Source organism: Lygodium microphyllum, chromosome 26 (genome assembly GCF_053477565.2).
Source record: "Lygodium microphyllum isolate KBCC chromosome 26, Lygodium_microphyllum_v1.1.10, whole genome shotgun sequence".
Lineage (NCBI taxonomy): Eukaryota > Viridiplantae > Streptophyta > Polypodiopsida > Schizaeales > Lygodiaceae > Lygodium > Lygodium microphyllum.
Window position 1 is genome coordinate 103,897,409 of NC_141160.1, and position 23,236 is coordinate 103,920,644.

Here is a 23,236-nt window from a genome sequence, read left to right on the forward strand (position 1 = left end):
CATACAAGGAGGATCCATCTTGTAAAACTCATTCTTAAGAATGATTTGAAGAGGTAACTCAATCATTTCAGGTTCCTTACTCTGTTAGATCTCCCCTATAATCTTATGGCAAAAGCCTTGGTACTCAAGGTGAAATTCTTTACTAGCTAGAATACTTTCAAAGCAGAAATAGGGATTTGTTCATACAAGGAGGATCCATGATGTGATTTGCAACATTCTATTTGGTAGTGATAAGGATATGGAGTTTAGCGGAGGATTTTACTTGATCAACATGGATTTGATAAGGCATATGATAGGATTGCATGGGATTTCATACTAAAAGGTGAAGGCTCATTTCTCAAATGCATTTACAATTATATTAGTATCAATGGAAATTTTATCCCTCCCTTTGACCTAAAGAGGTTTATTTAGCAAGGAAGCCCTTTATACCCTTTGCTATTTGCTAGAGTCACTCAGCCTCAACTAGTTAATGTAAATTTCAAGATACAATGCGATGCAAAGCCTCTTGCATGATGGGAGCATGTTTGTCTCACAAATGTTCACTGACAATAATTTCAACATTGTCAAAGCAAAAAGGGAATTAACATAAGAAGTGATGTTGGTATATGAAGAATTTACACCGCTATTAGGTTCAAAAATTAGCACGGAGCGAACATAATTTCTTATGCTATATTGCATTAGGGGACACTTGAGGTCAAAAAACAACCTTATAAAGGAGTTTGGCCAAAAGATTGCCTAAACAAATGGGGGCAAGGTGGAATTTTCGCAAATGAAGTCGAAACTTGTTGAATATTGCATTTTTAGAACTTACTCTTTAAGTAGGTAAAAATAAATGTTTAGGATAACTCCATTGTTTCACTTACAAACCCTAGCAACCCATATATCAATGGAAAGCTCATAAAGAGTAGGTTTTAAAAATGCAATTTGAGACAAGTTTCAAGTTTATTTGCAAAAATTTTACTGTGCCCCCATGTTTTGAGGGAATGTTTTGGTCAAACTCTCTTGCAAGGGCATTTTTTGACCTCAAGTTTCCCCTAATGGGAGGATGAGGGGAGGCATTCCAAGGCTACAAGATCATTAGGAAAGGGCAAGTCTTTTGATATCTTGGGGCACTTGTTGGACTAATGGTAACCACAACACAATGATTTGAATGGTTGTAGATTCGGAGAGAAATTCTGTGATATGGAAGCACATCTTTGGGTATAGTTAATAGACTCATTGCCCTAAAGTTTTGTATGATGCATATTATGATCTTTAATGCATTTGTTGGTCCTTTGGAGGGAAGAGGGGAATTATAGCCATTTCATGAAAACAATTCACAACTCCTACTGACAAGTTGGGAGAACTTACATGCAAAGGAAATTTGATTTTCTTGTCAATTACTAAAAAGATTGAACGAAGAATAGCCATGGGAATCAATAGTGCATGATTGGAATTGGGGCCACAGGGAATCGATCATCGGGACAAGCTTTTGGGCAAGAAGACTATAATCAAGATTAAGCAATCACAACTTGGACAATTTCTTTGCAATGGGCGACACACTCAGAAGACTCTCATGGAAAGGTGCAACCGATGGGAGAGGTGACACATCACTATTGCAAAATGTGTGGTTGATGTTGGAGGCTTATAGATATGGGTTTTACCCATTCAAAGAAAATTGTAAACTTGTGGCAATTTTCAACAAAGGCATCAACACATGGCTCGACATGTGGAGTTATGCTAATTTGTCATGTAAGTAACTTAATAGTTTTGCAGGGGAACATAATCTCACAGATGTTGAGAGTACAATTGGCTAATTCGAGTCCTTGAGAAAAAGAAAAAACAATGGCCAACATTGGTGCACTATGGGATCAACTGGGACTAATAGGCTAGATGAATCACAGAGGGAAAGATGCAATGAAACTTAGGAAAAGAGAGGATTTTGAATCCTTTGACAATACATTCGTTCTAAAGGCTCAAAAGGATTGGATCATAGATAACTCTAGAGGTATAATAGAGACATGGAAGAGGAGACTCACCAAGCCTTGGAAGGACACATTGTCAACTAAGCTCTGTATGGCCTTATGGAGAGTAGCAACGTATAAGAAGCCCACCAAAGATAGACTGAGCTTTTAGGAAAATACTAGCCCAACCTATATCTGTATAACCATGAAGTCCAATGGTACTCCTGCATCATAGAATAAGGTGTAATTCAATGTGGACTTGGTATAGCGCAATGTACACCACAATGCATCCAAATGTGGCTTCCGTGGAAGCTACAAGAGTAGACTCTTCAAACCAATTGTGTAGTTTAGGTGTGGCTTAGTGATCTTCAAGTAGATAAGGTTGCCCACAATCTTTTGATATATAGTGATGTCCTCAATCAAGTCATCCCCATGTGCACTAAGCTTAGCATTAACATCCAAAGGTATAGAAATAGGCTTGCAATAAGCCATACCATACTTCTTTAACATTGAATGTAATAATACATAATACTTGCATTTTAAAAAAAAGTACACTTTGTTCCACATTACTAAGGCTAAAAGTTCTATAATCTAACTTATAAAGTAAGACAGTTTGAAATACTTAATTCTTGCATGATGTATTGGTTGCAACATTGGGCAGAGCTCTCTAACTACACTTCAAGTGATTAGCATCATAGTTGAGCAAAAGGATAGTGCAATTGCTCGCCTTTGCTCTCATAATTAATTAGAAATAGTACGCTTTGCATGTAATGATGTATGCTTGGTTGGTTTGTAATTGAGTAGTTTCCTTGCAAAGAAAACTTGATTTACTTGCATCTCATTATGAAAGTTGTGCAGTGCACACAATAGAATACAAGATGAAACTTGTTATTTACTAGAAAAACAAAGTGCTACACATTATGTTGTAGGCCTTGCATGGTCTAGATGTTGCTATGGTATAATGCACACTATCTTTTATGGGTTTGGAAACTTCAAATAACATGCAAAGATGGGTTTATATAAATAATAAAAAATTGTGTATACATAAGTCATGCAATGTATAGCCTCTTTTGTAGACTTCATAAGACCATAAAAGCTCACATGTAGGCAATAAAGATAAGGTTTAAGAGAAAATAAAGAAAGAGCTTGCATCTAAGAAGATAGAGCTTAGGTATGAAGGCCATTGCATGCTATGGTCTACAGTCTAGAACAAAAGGAGTCTATGTCCGAAAACAATCATAGTTGGATGTCATTATAGGGATGCATATGTAAGAGTTTCTTCTTGAAGAATAATACTTAGTTGCTTATATGTACATATAAAGAGAGAGGGGGGGAGGTAGGGATAATTTTCCCTAGGGTTTTTGTCTAAGAGTCTTGTAGTCGATGTCATCTTATAGACTAACCATCAATTGCTATTGAGTTGCTCACTCAACAATGAGTCAACAATGATAATAAAAATGTGTGTTGCAACTTATGATGTGACACATATCATGTATATTGAAAGAATATATATAATTGATGATTTGTTAAGTATTTTATTATATGTCAATAAGAAATTGGATGCTTCACTAATAAATATATAGTGATCCACTATGGTGGGTTTAACCATCCTAATATAAGCAATCACAATAACCATATCATTCTCTTTCTATAGTAAAAAAATCAACTTCCTCAAAGTGTACGGCCGCAATGAGTGTTTATTAAAAAAAAAATGGATTTATTTTTGTGATATTCATCACATGATAGTAACTTGTTGCATTTGCATACATGTGACAATGGTGTTAAAAGTGAGGAGAGACAAGGAGGCAAAGGGATAGAGCAAGAGCTAAGAGTAGTGTGCTCTGTGTGTCTCTTCATTCTCGCATTCTTCATTATCAGTCTATCACACTTAGTCTAACTCTATAATAGTGGAAAAGGCTAGGTCAAACTACTTACCATAGGTCTAAATCACCGTCTCACTTATTGACCACACGACATATAGCTAAGCTACAATTGGAGAGTTGGTAGAGAAGAGTGAGCTTGATTCTCAAGACTCCCTCAAGGCCAAGAAAGACATTGTACCCCAAGTGGCTCTCTAAAGCGACTAAAGTTATCTTTACATAGTGACTTGGTAAAGATGTTAGCTACTTGGTCTTCGGTTTTGACATGCAGGAGATCTATCTTCCTTGCAAGTACGATCTCTCGTATGAAGTGGTAGTGTACCTCTATATGTTTTGTTTTGGCATGATACACAAGATTCGTAGCCAGAAGTACACTGCTCATATTGTCACAATACAATGTAACTAGAGCATCTATCTGCATACCCAAGTCTATCAACAACTTTAGCAACTAAGCAATCTCACAAGCTGCTAATGTGTTACCTCTATACTTTGCCTCAGTACTAGAGAGTGCAACTATTGGTTGCTTCTTGCTACTCTAGCTAATCATTCCACTACCAAGGTTGAATGCATATCCACTACTAGACCATCTATCATATGGACAACCTACCCAATTTGCATTAGTGCATCCCATGACCTTTAAGTGCTTATCATTCTCATAGAAGAGTCCATAGTCTACTATAGCCTTGTCATAACATATAATTCATCTCATTGCATCCAAATGGGGTTTTCTAGGCTTCTGCATGAGAACTGACGAATAAGTCCGACTGAGTAGCTAAGATCGGGCCTAGTAATGGTAACATAGATGAGACTTCCTACCATCTGCTTGTACATAGTAACATCTAAAATTTTATGTCCAGTATTCACATCCACCTTAGAGTTTTGATCCAATAGAGTATCCAAAGGTTTGCAATCTGTCATACCATATTTCTCAAGCATCTCAAGTGCATACTATCTTTGCATCAACCAAAGTCCATTGGCTAAATTCACAACCTCAATGCCTAGAAAAAACTTAAATTCTCCAAATCCTTCATATCAAATTCCATTTTCAGCATAGCCATAACATTCTATATCCTAGTGTTATCATCTCCTATAATGATCGGATCATCGACATAGATGACTACCACAAGAGCTACATCATAAAGAGTTTATGATCAACCTTTCCAAGTGCCAATCCAAGACTCTACAACCAAGTAAGTATTAATCCAGGTATGCTACGCTGTAGGAGCTTGTTTTAGCCCATATAGTGCTTTATTTAGCTTGCAGACATCATTTAGATATCGATGGTGCACGTACCCTGTTGGTTGATCCATAAACCCCTCTTTTGCCAAGTATCCATTCAAAAATGCATTGTGCACATCCATTTTCTGTAATTTCTGCAATCACTATTTATCCTAATAGTTGTCATTTGGCAATGGGGCTAAATGTCTCTTCATACTCCAAGGCATACTGTTGTGTATATTCTTTTGCCACTAACTTGGCTTTGTACCTTTCAATGTTGCCATCAGACTTGCACTTAACTTTATGAACCCATTTGCAACTAATTGACTTCTTACCATCAGGCAATGCAACCGATTTCCAACTCTGATTTTCAACTAGTGCATTCATCTCCTCATCCATTGCTTTGCACCAATTTTTGTCCATGACAACTTCACTAAATGTACTAGGCTCTTTGTGTTCCATGACCTTTGTCATGTATACATAATGCTTTGTTGAAAATCCATTGTACATAAGCTTGTCAACATCGTATCTCACCCTTTGCGACCTTCTCGACTAAGGCGGACTACTTGATTCCCCTCTCTCATGAGGTGGTACATATCTAGTTTGCCTAAACCCATGCATGTAAATAGACGGAATCCCAAATTCACTGTCCAAGTGATCAATTGAGTCATGTCCTAAAGTCATCATCCCAGGAGCATCATCAAGAACATTATCTTTGCTTTTGCCTTCTGCTTCATTTCTCCCCCTCATTGACATAGTGCTGTTAGTGGATGGTAATGCATGAATGCGTAACTTGCCAGCCCAAGACGAAATACTCAGAGATACATCACTTGTAGGTCCAAACATAGTAGTACTTTGCTGTGGGATAGCAATAGGTACATGATCTGAAGGCTAATCATGAGGAATAACATCATATGATCCATACCACAAAGCCAACTCATCAAATATAACATCTCTTGTTGATTACCGTTTCCTTGGTAGATAGATCAATGCATTTTGTAAACCTTCCACTCTTGAGCATAGCCAATAAATACACACTTCTATGCCTAAGGATCCATCTTTTTCCTCTTCTCATCTGGAATGTGTACATATGCAATGTAGCCAAAGACTTTTAGATGGTTTATGTATGGCTTATGTCCTTATAACTTCTAATAAGGTGTCATGTCATGAATTCCTGCAGTAGTACGATTCAACAAATACATAGCTGTCATTATAGCTTCAACCCAATAATACAATGGCATATTCTTTTCATTAAGCTTTGCACTAGTTCCATAAGAACCCTATTCTTGCTTTCGGCTACTCTATTCTGCTGTGGAGTGTAGCTACAAATAAGCTGCCTATGAATGCCATTCTTTGCCATGAAGCTATCAAATTCATTGGATACATATTCACCGCCATTGTTGGATCTTAGACAAGAGATAGAGCAATCAAATTCTTTCTCAACTTGTTGCTTATAAGTCCTTAAAAAAGAAAGCACCTCATCTTTATGCTTCAAGATATACACCCATGTATATCTATTGAAATCATTAATGAATGTTATATAATATCTAGATCCACCAAGAGTAACATTATGGGCTGATCCCCAAACATCTGAGCGAATCAACTATAAAGGCTTGAGCTGTTTCGAACATGCTCATAAACGAAAATTGAGATTGCTTGCCAAATTGACATGCATCACAAACATGACCTAAATCCGAATAGGCAAGCCTGTAATCAACTGCTTTCTTTGCATAGTTTGCAACATTTGAACATTCACATGTCCAATCCTCTTATGCTAGATCTCAAGATCTCAAATTGCACCCTATTCATGTGCGGAATACTAGCATCCAAGATGAACATATGACCATGTTTTCTACTTTTAGCAATCAACTTATAACCATTTTCGAAATCCTCAATAAAATGGCCACGCTTATTGAAGTGCACTTGCAGATTTTGCTCCCAACTGGTAGCAGATTCTTAGTAATAGAGGGGACATGCAATACATCATGTAGATTCTCCTTCTAATATCATATATAACCAAGGGAACTACACCCTTATTCTCAATGTTATGTTGTGTATAATCAACTATACAAACATAACCATGCTTATTAGAAACCATGTCAGTGAACCATTATGGAGTCATATGATTGGATGCCCTAGAGTCAATGTACCATACATCATTTGACTTATTTTCTTTAATAGCATGGTTACAAACATATGTCATATCAAACAACCTATTAGTAGTAGCAGCATCCTTAGCATGACTAGATGAAGTATAATGACCTTATTGCTTGCCTTTATTATTTTCTTGTTTCTTCCATCATTCCTTAGCAATATGCCCATATTTTCCATAGTAGTGGCAGTCCTTATCCTTATTTGCATTCTCATGCGTACTCTGTGATTGCCATGAACCTCTGCCTCTTGAGTTGGATCTCCCCCTTGCTCGGAAGTATCCAGCACCTCTAGCATTTTGCACTTGCCTGCTGATTATTCACATTTTGAGGTGCATTCTAATTAGTCCCTCGGCCACGAAAAAAACCCTCTACCATGGTTGCCTTGGCCTCTTTGATTTGAACAAAAAAATACATCTCTACCCTTTAAGCCATTAGAATTGGGTAGCGAATCCAAGCTTAACCTCTTTATGAATAAGTAATGAAACCAACTCATTAAAATTAGGCATCTTCAATTACACTGAGATAGATGTATCAAATGACTTATACTCAGGTCCAAGACCATTTAATGTCACTGCAACCAAATCTTCATCATCTACTTTAGCTTCAATAGAGGCTAGTTGATCAGCAATTGTCTTGATCTTCGTGACTGTCCTTTTCTATCCATAGTGTTAAACTTTTGTTTCAGCTGATTTTTTTGTGCACTAGTAGTAGTGCCATAATAACACATCAAGATGTCTCATGCATCTTTCAATGACTTGCAATTCATGATCTACATGACCGTTGCATCAAAATACACAGAGAGAGACAATGCAAGACTTTGTGAGCTCATTCAAGCCAAGCACGATGTGCTCTTTGCTATTCGACAATGGGATTTCTTTCTAGAAGCTTTGGTTTAGCCTCATCACTTGTAATAAGATCCCAATATCCTTTCCCAATATCAAGAAGTTCTCCATGCAAAATTTCCATATTGCATAGTTGTTATTATTCAACTTATCATCGACAATGTGAGTGATGTTGTTTGATCTATCTGCATGTGCCATATTTGCACCTGAAAGTGTTTACACCTTGGGCAACTACTTTGCATCTAGTTCAGTCCAGCAGTTCATTCCATACATAAAGTAGACATTAATACATTAGACAGAATCCCAAAAGATCTCAACTAAACGACATATGTATACACCTTCCAAAACATGACAATTTTAGTCCTACAATGACCCACTGATATCTTTGCAACAACCAATGGTATTTCAACTAAATAACATGCCAAACATCTCCAAAAATTTGCCAAAACATCTAAGTGTAGTAGCATATCCATATAGACATAATTGACTGCATAGACCTCATACATGCATGGAAAAAAGCTTTCCAAAAAGTAGTGATTATTCAAGGGACTATTATACCAACAGTAGATCAATTCAAAACTGAGCATTTAATGCTCATAGCAACTCAAGGACCATCCCATAAAGATGAAGTATCATCCAAGCATACAGAAACATCAACACAAGCTTCAATGAGTTCAAAAATGTCAAGGTGCAAGCTGTCCCAAACTTATTACATCACCCTGTTTTGCAATATACACCTTCAATCCACTTTGTGTGATCCCAGATGCATGAATATGATGCCAAGTTCATTGCCAAACATCCCTTGATGTCTAAGTGTGTCATTATCAAGCATTAGATGGTTGGAAATGTTTGATTAACACTATTAAAAAAATATGTGCATTTTCCCACAACTCATGTTGGTCAGATTATGAGTTTGGTGCTGTTAATTATAACTGTAGTCAACACTCAATAGTACCCAAGATGCTCTAGAAAAGATAGACAATATAACTACCACTCAATAGCTACTAATGAAGGTATCAACCATTGCTCTATTGGCTATCCACATTGTTAGGCTAAAAATAGGCGCAACCTTGTACTTCATGTTGAATACCCGTCTTGATTGCTGGTCACAAAACTCGCCTCCCATAGGTCCACTAAAAGCCAATGAATCACCTTGAAAGCCTCAATAGGCCTGTCTTGATTGCTGGTCACAAAAATCACCTCCCGTAGGTCCACTGAAAGCCCAATGAATCACCTTGAATGCCTCAATAGACCTTATGCAGCAAATACATCAAGTTCACACCTTTCCGTCGTCTATAGGGGTCTTTTTGTCACACCTCTTGCGTTTTTATTCAAGCTCCTCTAGACACGACTGTGGTACCATGTCAAAAACGATGAGAGACAAGGAGGTTAAGGGATAGAGCAAGAGCTAACAGCAGTGTGCTCTCTGTGTCTCTTCATTCTCACATTCTTCATTATCACTCTATCACACATAGTCTAACTCTATAATACTAAAAAAAGGCTAGGTCTAACTGCTGACCATAGGTCTAACCTCACTTATTGACCACACATGACATATAGCTAAGCTAGAGCTAGAGAGTCGATAGAGTAGATTCTCAACAACAGGGTGCATTATGCTAGGTGGATGGGTGAGATTTAATAAATTTGAAAGTTTGTGATGAGTAGATTAGTAGTTGGAGTGATGTAGATACAATGTTTTGTATTTTTACTAGTGTGTGGTGCCTAATTAACAAGACTATTTACTATTTTCACCCTGTTTATACTATTGCTAGACTATTGCCTTTTTGCAACAAGACAGATATTTTGTACGGTTAGAAGCACAATTAAGTTGTAGAAATTATTAGAGAAAGAAAGACATTTTAAGTCAAGAAAGCAAAAGGTCCACAATGAGGCAAACTTGAATGAGTGCAAAATTGTCAAAGAGAGCAAAAGATAAGCTTGCTTTATTCCACCTCATCCAAGAAATAGAATTTAGAGCTTTAAGAGTTTTTTTGGGCGATTTCACAAATTCTAGAATGGACTATGATGCTAAAACATCAATATTCATCACACATAAATCTTTGTAACTATTACAACCACCTTTAGCAGACCTTCTAAGACATTGCAACGTTGTCTTTTGATTAGTATTTATATCTCTTTTGCACAAAAGCATGATGTATGAATGTATATATCTACAATACTTAATATTTCCATAATGGAGGATGATGATCATGACTTTATTCACGGGGGAGGTTAGGATCTCACGTGCGAATTCTTTATTCTTTCTGGGTTAACTCATGCAAAATTTTTGATGTTTTATGAGGTTGCATGTTTTTGTTTAGGTGCTAGGTTCATCGCATGATTCGCTTTTTAGCACAAACCCATCAATGACATTATCGAAAAATCATATGGAAATTAGAATCAAAATTCAAGCAACTCAAACGTCAACAAAAGCATCAATATTATCTATGATATAAGATTTGGATGGATTAGGATCCATATCCAAATAGCTCCACTTCACATGTCTACGATGCATGGTCCAAAAAGTATCTTAGTACTTCAATATCGTTATATCAAGCACTTGAATATATTGTTGTAGAATAAAATGTCAAATTCTAGCCAAGACACAAGAGGATAATCTTCTCTTGATAGTGAGAAGCACATAAAGAGAGTAGGGTATGTTTTGGATGTTTTGCCAATTGAAATGACAAGTATAGTTAGGAGACACATCAATATGTAAAGTAGGAAAACCAGTTGTTGAAGCAAGGCTCAAGTCCTTTGTAAATATTTTAATGCATTTTAGATGTGATGCTACATGAACCATCCTTATGGCAATAATCCATAGAAGGGTTGTGTGATTACAAGACGGTAAAACTAGCTATTTCCATCCACATTTAATATTGAAGAGAATGAAAATAAGATGCTTATGGGGGAGTTACTTCTCTTATTCCTTGCGATCAATGGAACAACTAATATATGCAATGCTATATCATGCAATTTGTTCCATTTAATGTGATGCTACATGAACCAGCGGTTTGGCAATGATCCATACGAGGGTTGTGCAAATACAAGGTAGTGACTACATCTCTCCATCCACATTTAACATCGACGAGAATGATAATAACACACATATGGAGGAGTTACATTTCTTATTCCTCGTGCTCAATGGAAGAAATTGCTAATATGTGCAATGCTATACCATGCAACTTGTATACTCAAAAGCTCCATCTAAAGGAAAAATCTTGCTTGATCAAGTTACAATAGTGCTAGAAATTGGGACGATAAGAATGAGTGGTGGTATAAATTATAGTTTTTTCACACAAAACATGCAGTCTCTTGCAACCAAATAAAAGTGAAAAGGATCCAAATTGATAATTGCATTGTAGGCATTCTTTAAAAGGATGTTCATAACATTTCCAACATGAAGCTAACCTAGTTGATTGGACTAGCTAAGAGGTTGGGTTGTAAGAGAAAGACCAGCATGAATTTAGAATTTTCAGAGGAATTTGTGGAGAGATTGCTACATCCACATGGATTGGAACAATGCCATATAAATACATGCTAAATTCAACATTCCTAACAAGCATGCTTGTGATATGAGACAAATGGACCTTCAAAGTTTCATACAAAATGCACATTATAATAATGATGATGTTAATAAGTCTCTATGCACTTTTGTATGCAACTATCAATAGATCCCAACATTCTCAAATGGCAACTAAATAACTGGAGATCCCTCCAAATCACAAAGATGACCCATTTTCCTTATCTACCTACTTCATTAATATGATTGATTAATGATAATATTGGCATTGGACAAAATTCGTTCCTTATATGTTCACTCTACATGTCTGATTCTTGAATATTTTTGATGAGTGATTAAGATTATTGTTATTGCAATAAATGATTTCTTATGTCACAGTAATTTAATTATGTTAAATTTCATAGTTATGCTTGTATGCACTTAATTTTCTGGAGCTATTGCTTGCATATAAGTTCAACGATTAAAAGTATATATGTGCATTGGCAACCCTAGCATCTTATATTATAGTTGTACTTGCATTCATTTAATTTTTCATGTATAATTTGTATAGTTCTATAGTTATACTTCCATTCATCTAATTTTGTATGTATAATTTATATATAGTTTGCTTTTGTTAAACTACGAAAACAAAAATGCACGCTTTCATTTTTATACCAAATAATATCATGTCAACTCCAAATCATGTTTTTGAACCATATTGGTGGAGATAAATGATGTAGATGTATGAATGATATTTGCGTTGAGTGAATATAATGTGAACCATTGATATCTAAGAATAGGTCCAATTCACACTCAATATCCTCACATCTTTAAGGTACCAACAAGAACTAATGCTTTGTCAATGTGAATTCGAATTGAAATACAAAGGTATTCCCTTTAAGTTGAATGTACATGAGATGATGCGACATTGCATTTGTTAAGCAATCACAATTAAAGTATGATCATAAAGATGTTAGCACATTGAAGGCACAAAATCTCATCAATTTCAAAAGACTCATCGAGTCCATGAATCATACTTTGCAAAAGACTATGGTCTATTGATTGCTTAAGGATTTTTTGTTCCCTAACTTTAACTAGATGCATATACATCGACCACTTTATAGAAGAGTTAATGAAGTCTAAGAAATTTTTGGCATCTATTGATTGTTTTTAGTCCATTGAGAATAGAGTCATTATATCAATGAACACTCTATTCTAAGGGAGCTTTGACAACTCACTATAAATCAACAAGGCCCCCATCATCCCAAAATCCCTTCTCACAATAATACTCACTTGCTGTCAATCTATACTCATGGCTCTAGGATATACAAATATATTTAATGTAGCTTTCAATTGTCAATTTCAAAGTGTCGATTTAATGAAGAGACTTGACATATATTCCTTATTTTATATTAAAAGCTTTGAAACTATCACATAGTCACATAAGCCAAATATAAAAATACAAAATCTTGCTATCTTTAGAACTTTCCCCATGAGTTTTGAATGTCATGGTCCATAGTTCTTTCATTTAAACATTGTAAAATTGATGCATTAGTATTCATCAAAACATAGAAATATGATTTTTCATACCAGCCATATCTATTGTTGTTTGTCATGGCTAATGGAAAATTGTACCCATATTCGAAAGGAGTAAGTCTTTTTTGCACTTGTCATCTGTTATGTCAATATGGAAAATGTCAAAGTCCATTATATTGTTAATAAACCTTTCTAAAAGATGCCATGGACCTCCTACATATAGCACACATAGATAACCTCACACATTAGCTCATTGTTGATGTAGATCCTTTCCTAATCATCTCAGAGTCATTAGATTGGCCCTATGGCAATGATCACATTGCCCATCAGGCACTACCATATATCTCACAACAACATGCTTGGGTCAACTCATTCATATAAAGCCTTTTTCATCATAGTGACATTATCTTGTCCCTTTGGCCATGCTCAGGTAAGCTATACTCTAAGCTAGTATGTGAATGAGTAGTCTCAGGCTATGAGTTTGATTCCATAGCATACAAAGGCATGGTGCCGAGTTTTAAGGCTCGATAGACGATGTTTTCACAAATTTTATTTGCTGAAATTTCAACCAAACAAGGAAAAATGCATGCATGATTCAAGAGACAAAACACGTAATCTTCAATTAAAAAGGAACAGGTGTAATGTCTTCTCTAGCGTACTTTACAACCGCATTGTGGTTATCAACGTTTTCTCAATCAATGAATATATGTGTGTTTTTGCGTCCCAACACTAATGTATAAAGAGATCAGAATAAAGAGATAAGCTGTTGCCACCAATGTCGTTGTAGTATAGTGGTGAGTATTTCCGCCTGTCACGCGGACGACCCGGGTTCGATCCCCGGCAACGGCGAATTTTTCTATCCCATCCTTTGTTTTTTGGCTTCTGTTTTCTGCTCGTCGTATGGCGTGTGCACTTGTTTTTCTGACACACACAATCATCCTACTGGACCTTACAAACATCGCCTTGTAAATTGTAATAGCAAAATCAATAAATGATCATCTTCATGGAGCGGACAGCTTTCTTTATTTGCCTTTGGAGAAGGTTAAACGTGGATGCTAGCCTATGTGGTCTTCATGCCTTTGAATAAATAGATATGCTGTCTTTTTCATTGCCTCACAAATTCGACATGTAAAAATTACAAACTTTTCAAATTGTTAACCTCTCATAATGTAAAATCTCGCATATTGTAAAAACCAATCTTGACAAAATCTATACATCTCTCTCTCTCTCTCTCTCTTTCTCTCTGTGCTTTACGCGTGTCCATCCTTGAAAATAATGTGCCCAAATTTATTTTTCACACATTACACACCTTGATTTGAGGCGCACTTCGCCTTTGCTTGGCTTGATTTGTCTTCACTTTTCTTGGACTTTATTGTTTTTTATTAACATTAGCCCCCTCCTAGATGACTGCCAACTCCTTGGCACTCTATATTGCAGGTAGCATGCTTCAAATTGCACCATAGATGTAGAATGCCAAGGATGGTCGTGTAGAGATAGTAGGGATGTGCAATGGTTGTTGGTGAGTTGCTGACAATGTGGTAGACGGTCGTTGGTGTTGTTAATGGTGACCAGGCTAGTAAGGGATTGATAGTTTGTAGTGGGTTGTCTCCATAACGGATGTGATTGGGATTCGTATAGGGAATGCTTAGAGATGGCATAACAAGTGAAAGGTTTTTATTCTTGGATTTGCATTGGTAGCTCTTCACATGTCCTTTGTAGGTTAAACCTTGCATGCATTCACTTCCTAAGGGAGTGCTAGCCTATTTTCTGTGTATAGGAAATTTTGGCAGGATTGTAGATGGATCGAGGCAAGTCTGGAGTGTTATCCCACACTTGAGAAGCCCAATCCTTATATAGGTTACTATGCGGTTACTCTATGAGTGCACGTGCTTACATAGGCCATAGTTCAATGATTCCTTCTTGTCAACAGTTCAATGAAGTGAGGTGCTTGTGGGTTTATGAAGATGGAAATTGTTGCCATTACAGAATGGACAAAATGTTTCAAAGAGAATCCTGAAGAGAACGTCAAGATGTGATGGTAGCTTAGATATCGGCCTCATAAGATAGAGAGACAATGTTCTCTTTGGGTAGTAGTTACTAGGAGTTGTAGGGCTTGATAACTCTCCTTTGATATGCCTAGTTGACCTTACATTTCCGATGGTGGATGGTACTAGTGCAAGGAAGGAGAAGAAGAGAATAGTGCATGTGTCTCAAGGAGACACGTCTAGAGTTGAAACTCCCTATCTGTATCTTGCACTTGATGGATCATGAACTATTGTGGGGGGACAAAGAGAGGCTAAGGGGTTAGAAATGAAGTCAATTGACCAACACTGTTGGCCATGCCTAACTTGAGGACTTGTAGGTGTAGTGTTCTGCTCGTGGGCGCATATTTTCATGCTTTCTTTTCTTTTCTTTTCTTTTCGCTCTTGGTTTTTTTTTTCTCTTTTAGAGTCGCTAATAGATTTGTGTCTATCCTTTCATGTTCGCCCATTCTAATTTCTTGCCTCCCATATTTGTGGAATGGCATTTTTTTAGTCATATTTATACTTAGTTCTTGTTCAAGTACAGTCAGTGTTGATTTCCCCTTGACCCTATGTAGGTGGGAGAAGTTGGTGAGGCTCATAGGCATCAGTTCATGTAGTTCATTATCCAATACTACTTCTTATATCTTGGAGATAAACTTGTGCCTCTCTTGCCCAACTTCTCACTTTGTCTACTATCTCCAGCTATTGCAATGGATCGGGGTACTCTCTAACTCTGGCACTTCCTTACTCTTTCGTTTTTAGGGCAGAAGTCTCTGCTTCTACCTCGTTTACTCATTTTCCCTTAGTCCATGTTGTGGCACTACTTGTCTTCAAGGTTATCTTTGCTTTTGCCCTCTTTTTCCAAATTTCCCCCTATTGAATGATGCATCTAGATTGCTAAGTCTAGGCATTGATATGCCAACTTGCTTTGCTTGAACTATACTTATGTTTAGTGATACCAATGTAGAATCATCATCTAGGGCTTTTATGCCAAACAATCCAAACGGCACTAAGGGCATGATTGCTAAACTAGTGGAGGATTTTCATCTAGGGCAATTGTCATATAGATGTGTGACACCACTTTCACAACACTGTAAATCAACCTTGTCCTTGTTGGTTGATTCTCTCTCTAAACATCTTGATGAAATGTGCCTTGAGTGGCCACAAGTCCAATAGGTGAAGTTATTGGGGTTGGGCTCCACCCATGCCTTGACCTCGTCCTTTGGCCAAAGCCATCATTGAAACCAATCTAAAATCCATGAAAATTAGATACCTCTTCTCATCATTGGTGACATAAGGGCTCACATACTTTTTTTCTTCTAGTGGCTCTTCTACAAAGTATAGAGGTGCATTGCTAGGTGGATGAGTGTCGATGGGTCCAAGTGGTCTAGGTATTCCTATTGAATTTATATGGAAACCTCCTAGATAATCAATAGTGCATGGCCTCATGTCCAAATCTTCCACAATTTGTACAAGTGTGTGATCTCGAATCAAGGCATTCTGATGGGAGGTGGTTTTTGCCACAATTAATGCACTTCATATGTGCTCTTACAGGTCGTTTCAATGCTTCCTGAAGCTTTGAAAGCTCCAGTTTAAGTCTAGCCACATCTTGAGTGAGGTCCACACCTTTCCCCTTGTCTTGAATGTAGAGATAGATTACTCATTGTGAATGGCTAATCTCTCATTATGGATGGTTATAATGCATGTTGGTTGAAAAGCCTTGATATTCCTCTCCTTTAGTAGGTCATCAACACGTATCACTTCTTTGAAAATTTTGGTGAGTATGTCCCTTTTCTAGACTTGAATTATTATCTAACATTGTGTAAATATCCTAATGGTATGATTATAGGCTAGTGAACTTTCTTGCTAATCTAAGAGAAATTCCATGTCCTCCCAAATAGTCTTCATCTCATCCTCCCAAGTACCATAGGATTCTCCCTTCCCATCTCTGCTTTGACTATGGCATTGGCAACTTACTCTAGATCATCTAGTAGATCACCATCACTAGGGGCTTCTCCATCTACTCCCATCCTGCACAAAAGCAAATGCCACAAAATAACAATCAAGAAAAAGAGCGACAAAGAGGCCTAAGCACTATAGATGATGGAGCATCAAACAAGTATGATACATAAGACATGGTTTTGCCCACCAAGGCTATTATGAAGACACTTGCACCCTTTCTTCCAAATAGAACCCCTCAAATGATTGATCATATAGTCAAAAAACGATTGATCCTATAGTCGAAAATTGAAAGAAGCTATAAAGGCATCCATTGAAGCAATAGAGTATAGAAAGGTGGCTTTCCCATGTAATACCAAAGTTAACATTGGTTGCTAGTATCAAACCTCAAAGAGGATGCCACAATAGCAACAATTGGTATGCAAGACTAAACCTTACCTACAATACTACCATCCTCACAACAAATAAAGGAACTAAAGAAGCCATAACGACTCAAAGAAAGACCCTTAAGGAGCCAACTAAGGATGCTATCACAACTCAAAAACAACTTAGTAGATTGAGAGTTACAAATGGCAAGACAACCAACAAGCTAGCTCTAAGTTGAGCCCGTATTTGATTAGGCCCAATACAAAAAAGATCTACATTTAGCATGGCTAATCTAGTTTAAAAACCAATGTTTGGGTGCTTTAAAGAAATTGATAATTTGATTTACTTGCTTGCATAAACCTGTAAATGGATGGGCTAGACGAGATAATGCAACCTATGAAAGAGAAGCACAATCATATTGATGCAAGGCACCCACAAATAACAAAATATTTGCTCATGGATCTACTTATGGAGTTGGCCCAAAGACTTGGATTTTTACCATCTATCTAAACACACTTCAACCAAGGAAGAGATGAGCCCACTCAAGGGGAAGATGGAATCCAAGCATCCACCCTTGAAACTATGGTATGCATATAAACTAAAGTTAACACAAATAGCTAGTGGGATTATAGAATAGAAGAGCAAAAAGTATTTTAGATAATGAATCTCTTTAGATAGCTCCAACCTGCCTCTTAGATGAACTATTAAACCACGTCCTTATGGAAGAAAAGCTATGTTTTCCAAGTCCTATTTCTAGTCCAATAATAATAGCAGATGTGGTCATGTACATCATTATGTTGTGCACTAGGCTAGGCATTTTACTAAAATTGGAGAGCTTCAATACAATTCCAATTTCCAATGGTGGTAAATCTTAGAGGAAATGTTATATACATATTTAAAAAACCATGAAATCCATGTAAATTAATAGATTGGTACATTAAATACATAAAAAAAGTACTCATACCCAAGACCTGAGTTAGACAGAAAATGATAAACAGTAATCTTGACACTAATAAATTCCTTCAATCAAGATATATAACTGCATGTTGTACATAAATTTTAATTTAGTAATTGAAGATAATAAGAGTGGGTGGTGACAAGATTATAAACTATCATTTCAACATCCTCTCTCTCTTCTCTCTCTCTCTCTCTCTCTCTCTCTCAAGAATATTTAAAAAAAAGTTACAACTGAGAGAGATCAATTAAGAGAGAGGATATCATAAGGGATCATAAATGGAGGGGATAATCTCTATCCATGGCACAACCACCTTTGTGAAATACAAGCTTGTAGATTAAAATCGTCTAGCACGGTTACTTGTCTTGGCAATGTATCTAAAATATATCCATTGAATTGTCCAGTCAATTATTATGAAATGCAAAGTACAAATTATGATGGCTACTCAATGGATGATTTCATGATGCCACACTTTGTAGGTCAAGATATTTAAGATTACTTTTAATTTAAACATACTTAATAAGGCTTTCTTTTTTAAAACCACGTACTTGATCTTTTTTAAATAACCACACACACACACACACACACACGCACGCACACGCACACACACACACACACACACACACACACACACACACACACTCTCTCTCTCTCTCTCTCTCTCTCTCTCTCTCTCTCTCTCTCTCTCTCAATTTTTCTATATAACTTGAACACTAAACTTGGCAAGGATGCCAAATAAAGCATGAGGAGAGCTTGATGCATTTTGAAAAGGAAGGCTTCTAACTTTATGGGAGGTGAAAAAAGGTGCTTCACCAAATTTCCCTCTATTTTTGCCTCTCACCTTGCAAAGAAGACAAAGGGGAACACCTTGCAAAGAAGACCAAGGGGAATATTGAAATTGAAATGACAATTTTGGTAGTGTATATTGAGCCACAACTAAATATATAAATGAAGTAAGATGGGAAGAATAAGGATTTAGTGTGTAAATAATATTGATGCCATGTCACACTAACATTGGTATAAAAGGAGGGGACATGTAATTTTAATAATCTTTTGACACATTAATGCATTATTGTCCTTCTTCTCATTACCTTGCTCTCAGCTTCAATGGCTTCTTTCTCTTTCTTGTCTTTCTTCCACCTATTCTAGTCTTTCTCTCTCCTCTTCACTCTCTTTCTCTCTTTTGCACTTCTTCTCTCTCTTCTGCAGCATTCTCTCTCCTCGTCACTCTCTTTCTCTCTCTTCAACACTTCTCTCTCTCTATTGCAGTATTCTCTCTCCTCTTTCTCTCTCTCCAGTTCACTTTGTGACAAATGATATCTGAGCATTGGTCTTTGATCCATTTTTCTTCTATTTTAGTCTAAATTTTCACCATAAAAACCAATTTTAAACAAGTACTACATGTACTCGACATAGATAGTGACAGGTAGAGGTTTGTAGGGCACCTACAGTTAGTAGGAGACTATATCTGGAAATCTTCAAGGGTATATATGACTGTGGAAGGCTAAAATAGCAAGTCGTCACTAAATTTTCATGCAATCTGAAGGTAACTAGGTTAAATGGGAGTTAACTAGGCTTAGAAGGGAAATAAATTGTGGTTACTTTTCAAGTGGAGCTTCTCTTTCTCTCTTCAAAGCTTTTGGATGAAGCTTCAATGGTGGTTGCCAAGAAATCCTTCAAGCTTGTTCTCCGGTGAATTTCTTCCAACCAAACCATGATGCAATGATTTCTCATATCTTCTAGATCAGATCGAGCACCATTCTCACACAACTTATGTAGTGATTGGACCAGTAGTCAACCCGAAAATCGCATTGCAATTTGCACTGATTTTATTGGTCAAATCTCATCCTTCTTTTGCTGCACATATTTTCTAGATTGGTTGCTTATCCTTGGCGTACTCAGAGCAAGCTCCTTCAAGAATTTTAAGCAAGAATTGGAGCCCTGATTTTCATTCCCTTTGCTGAAAACCCTAAAACACAGCAGGGTAGCCATAGCCACAAACTTGGAAGCTCGAATTTCTTCAATCTTTGGACCTTCCTGACCTCCAAGACTTCTCTACCATTATTTTGAAGTTGAATATTATTCTATCATAGATATCATTTACAAAGTTTTGATGCATAATCTTGATTTGATTGGATGATTTCTTTTACCCAAGCTTGAAATATTGTGAAGGGTAAGTACTAGTAATCAACGAGTCACTAAATTGCATTAGTAAGACCCTCTTTCCATCCAATCTTTCAAAATTTCCATCCTATTGCATTCCATGAAAGGGGCTGAATGAATATTTTAGAAATGCATTTCACGTTGATCGAATAGAGTAGTATGTCACTACCATGTTAATATACCCACCGAGGAAAAAGGTGGATACCGGGGGAGATAGTGGGATAAAAGAGAGGCGACCCTCCCTTGCTATCGAAGATCCCGAAGGGGTGCAACCAACCGACCCGGAGGGAGCTTTGCCTATCTCCTAGTGATTCGCAACCCGTGAAGGGAGCCTATCTTGCCGTTTTATCCCTCACACAGGTACAATGAGTGGAGAATGGAAGATTGAAGTGTCTTCAAAGACTCAAGTACCTTCAAGAGCAAAACAAGGTAAAATAGGGACTTTATAGGGTACTATAGGGTATTTATAGGTCCTTACAGGTACCAAATTTATTATTGAAGTACAGGTGTAGGTACTATAGGGTGCCCACAAGTCCTATTCAGCCTCCTAAAGGGTTTGGTAGCCATTTGGAACCATAATTTTACCCTTACATATGAAAACATGGCATTTACAGGTTGAAACAGGGTGCATGCCTAGACAGTTCAGATTCAAAAATTGAATTGCAAAATTTTCTATCCTAAACTTGTTATGACGTGCTATAGCTCATCTTAAAGAGGACATTGTTGGCTTCGATTTGAATCAAAGATTTTGGGAATCGGAGCTTCCTAGCTCAAGTTATAGCCAATTTTATGACAAGGAGTACTACAGGATTGCACTATTATGGAAGGGCATAAATGAAAAAATAAGGCCCATGATGAGTATGCTTAGTAAATAAGAGATTCTATGTTGGAATATATCCCAAGAGAGCCCTCAAGAGCCTCAAGTGCACAGAGAAATCAGTGCACTTAACAATATCATGTGTAAACATGAAAGTTAGCATGCCCAATGTTATATGGAGCTATTATCAAGAGTGGAGCAGATGGTCTTGTCTACTAGTCGAACAAAGTTTTCCATTGAGAAGTTAGTGGATTCACCTACCCAGACAAAGGCTTCCATTGACAAGTTAGTAGAATCTAATGCTCAAATAATGGCTCAATTCTCCCAATGGATGCAAATGCAAATGGGATCCAAAGAAGCAAAGGAGAAAGCTTATTCAAACAGTGAACCCTCAGTCCCACTTCAGCCACCTAACCAAAATGGTCAAGGTCATGGAATCATTGGACGAAGGGGTATCCCAAATAGACAATATGAAGTAGGTCAAACTTCACAAAGACATGATGAGTATTTAGGCAGTTTGAATGGTGCCAACTCCCAAGATTTTGGGCTAAATACCCAACTTGCTAGAGGTCCTCTACCAACGGGGAGGTTTCATACTAGTTCTCAGCCACCTATTGGGAGAGTTTCATCTCATTTTGGGGGCTCAATGCCTAACACTCATGACCAGTCAGTCTATTTTGGGATAACAACCCTTCCATGAAAGAGAGCTAAAAGATAGGATCATCTTGGCCAAGTTCAATGGTCAATCATCTTCACCATTTGATCTAGAGGAATGGATTTTCAAATTCGAATCTTACTTTGATATATTCCCTAGAATTGATGATATGAAGATTCATTTTGCTTCCTTGCATTTGGAGGGATTTGCGCATACTTGCTAAAAGTATATTAAAAAGGAAAACATACTTATAGAGAATCGGGAAGCTTTCAAGACACTTATGGCTAAGGTCTTTGTCTCTCCTCTTGAAAAAGAGAAATTGTCATAGAGATGGTATGGTTTAGAGCAAAGTGTAAGGGAGTATACCGACCAATTCCTCAATCTTACCATATATGTAGAGAGTATCAGTGATGAAGCTAATCTCCACAAGTACATGTATGGTTTAGAGCCATCCTTATTAGTTGATGTCATGGCACAAAACCTTACCACTCTTTTCAAAGCTATTGAGCTTGTGGAGCGCTACAAAAGGAAATATAGAAGAGAGTCTTCATTTCAGTCTAGTTATGGACAACTAAGGATTGTTTTCAAACAGGGACAAGTTGGCAATGTTTATGGCAGTAATCATTCGCCAAGTGGGGGCTTAAGAGTGCTACCTTATCCACCATTTAATGCTTCAATATCTCAAAGCAATTTCAAGACAACAAACAGTCCTAGAGTTGATTTCAAACAAGGGGATAGCAAGCCTAAATCTATTTTAGTCAATATGAATCTCAAGTCTATTTCTATGGACCTCTACAAAGAAAGAAAGGAAAAAGGCTTATGCTTCAAATATGGGGAAAAGTATACACTTGATCATGCCACAAAGTGTGTACACAAAAATGCAAAAGCCAAGGTTCATAGTATGTTAGTCTTTGAGGATTTTGAAGATGACATTGATGAGACTAATGCAATTGCACCTACTGCTAAAAATGATGATCTTGAGCAAGAAGTTGGGCAAGAGTATTTTTATGATTCGGCTGACTCTTTTCCTTTTGATCCAGGTGGGAGTGTTCCTTTTGACCTAGGTGGGACTTATGATGAGCCACTAGTTGTTCCATTTCCATGGATGCTTGGATAGGTTCTAAGAGCCCTAATACACTCTGTATGAAGGGTAACATTCATGTCAGACCGTATTCATATTGATAGATAGTGGCAGTACACAGAATTTTGTGAATAAGTCCATT

General features: G+C 37.1%; 1 non-coding gene across 1 annotated transcript; it reads left to right on the forward strand.

Moving 5' to 3' along the window:
• Nucleotides 1-13,851: 13,851 nt before the first annotated feature.
• On the forward strand, nucleotides 13,852-13,923 carry TRNAD-GUC (transfer RNA aspartic acid (anticodon GUC)). Its single transcript has one exon. It is a non-coding gene; the product is annotated as a tRNA-Asp (tRNA).
• Nucleotides 13,924-23,236: the final 9,313 nt, after the last annotated feature.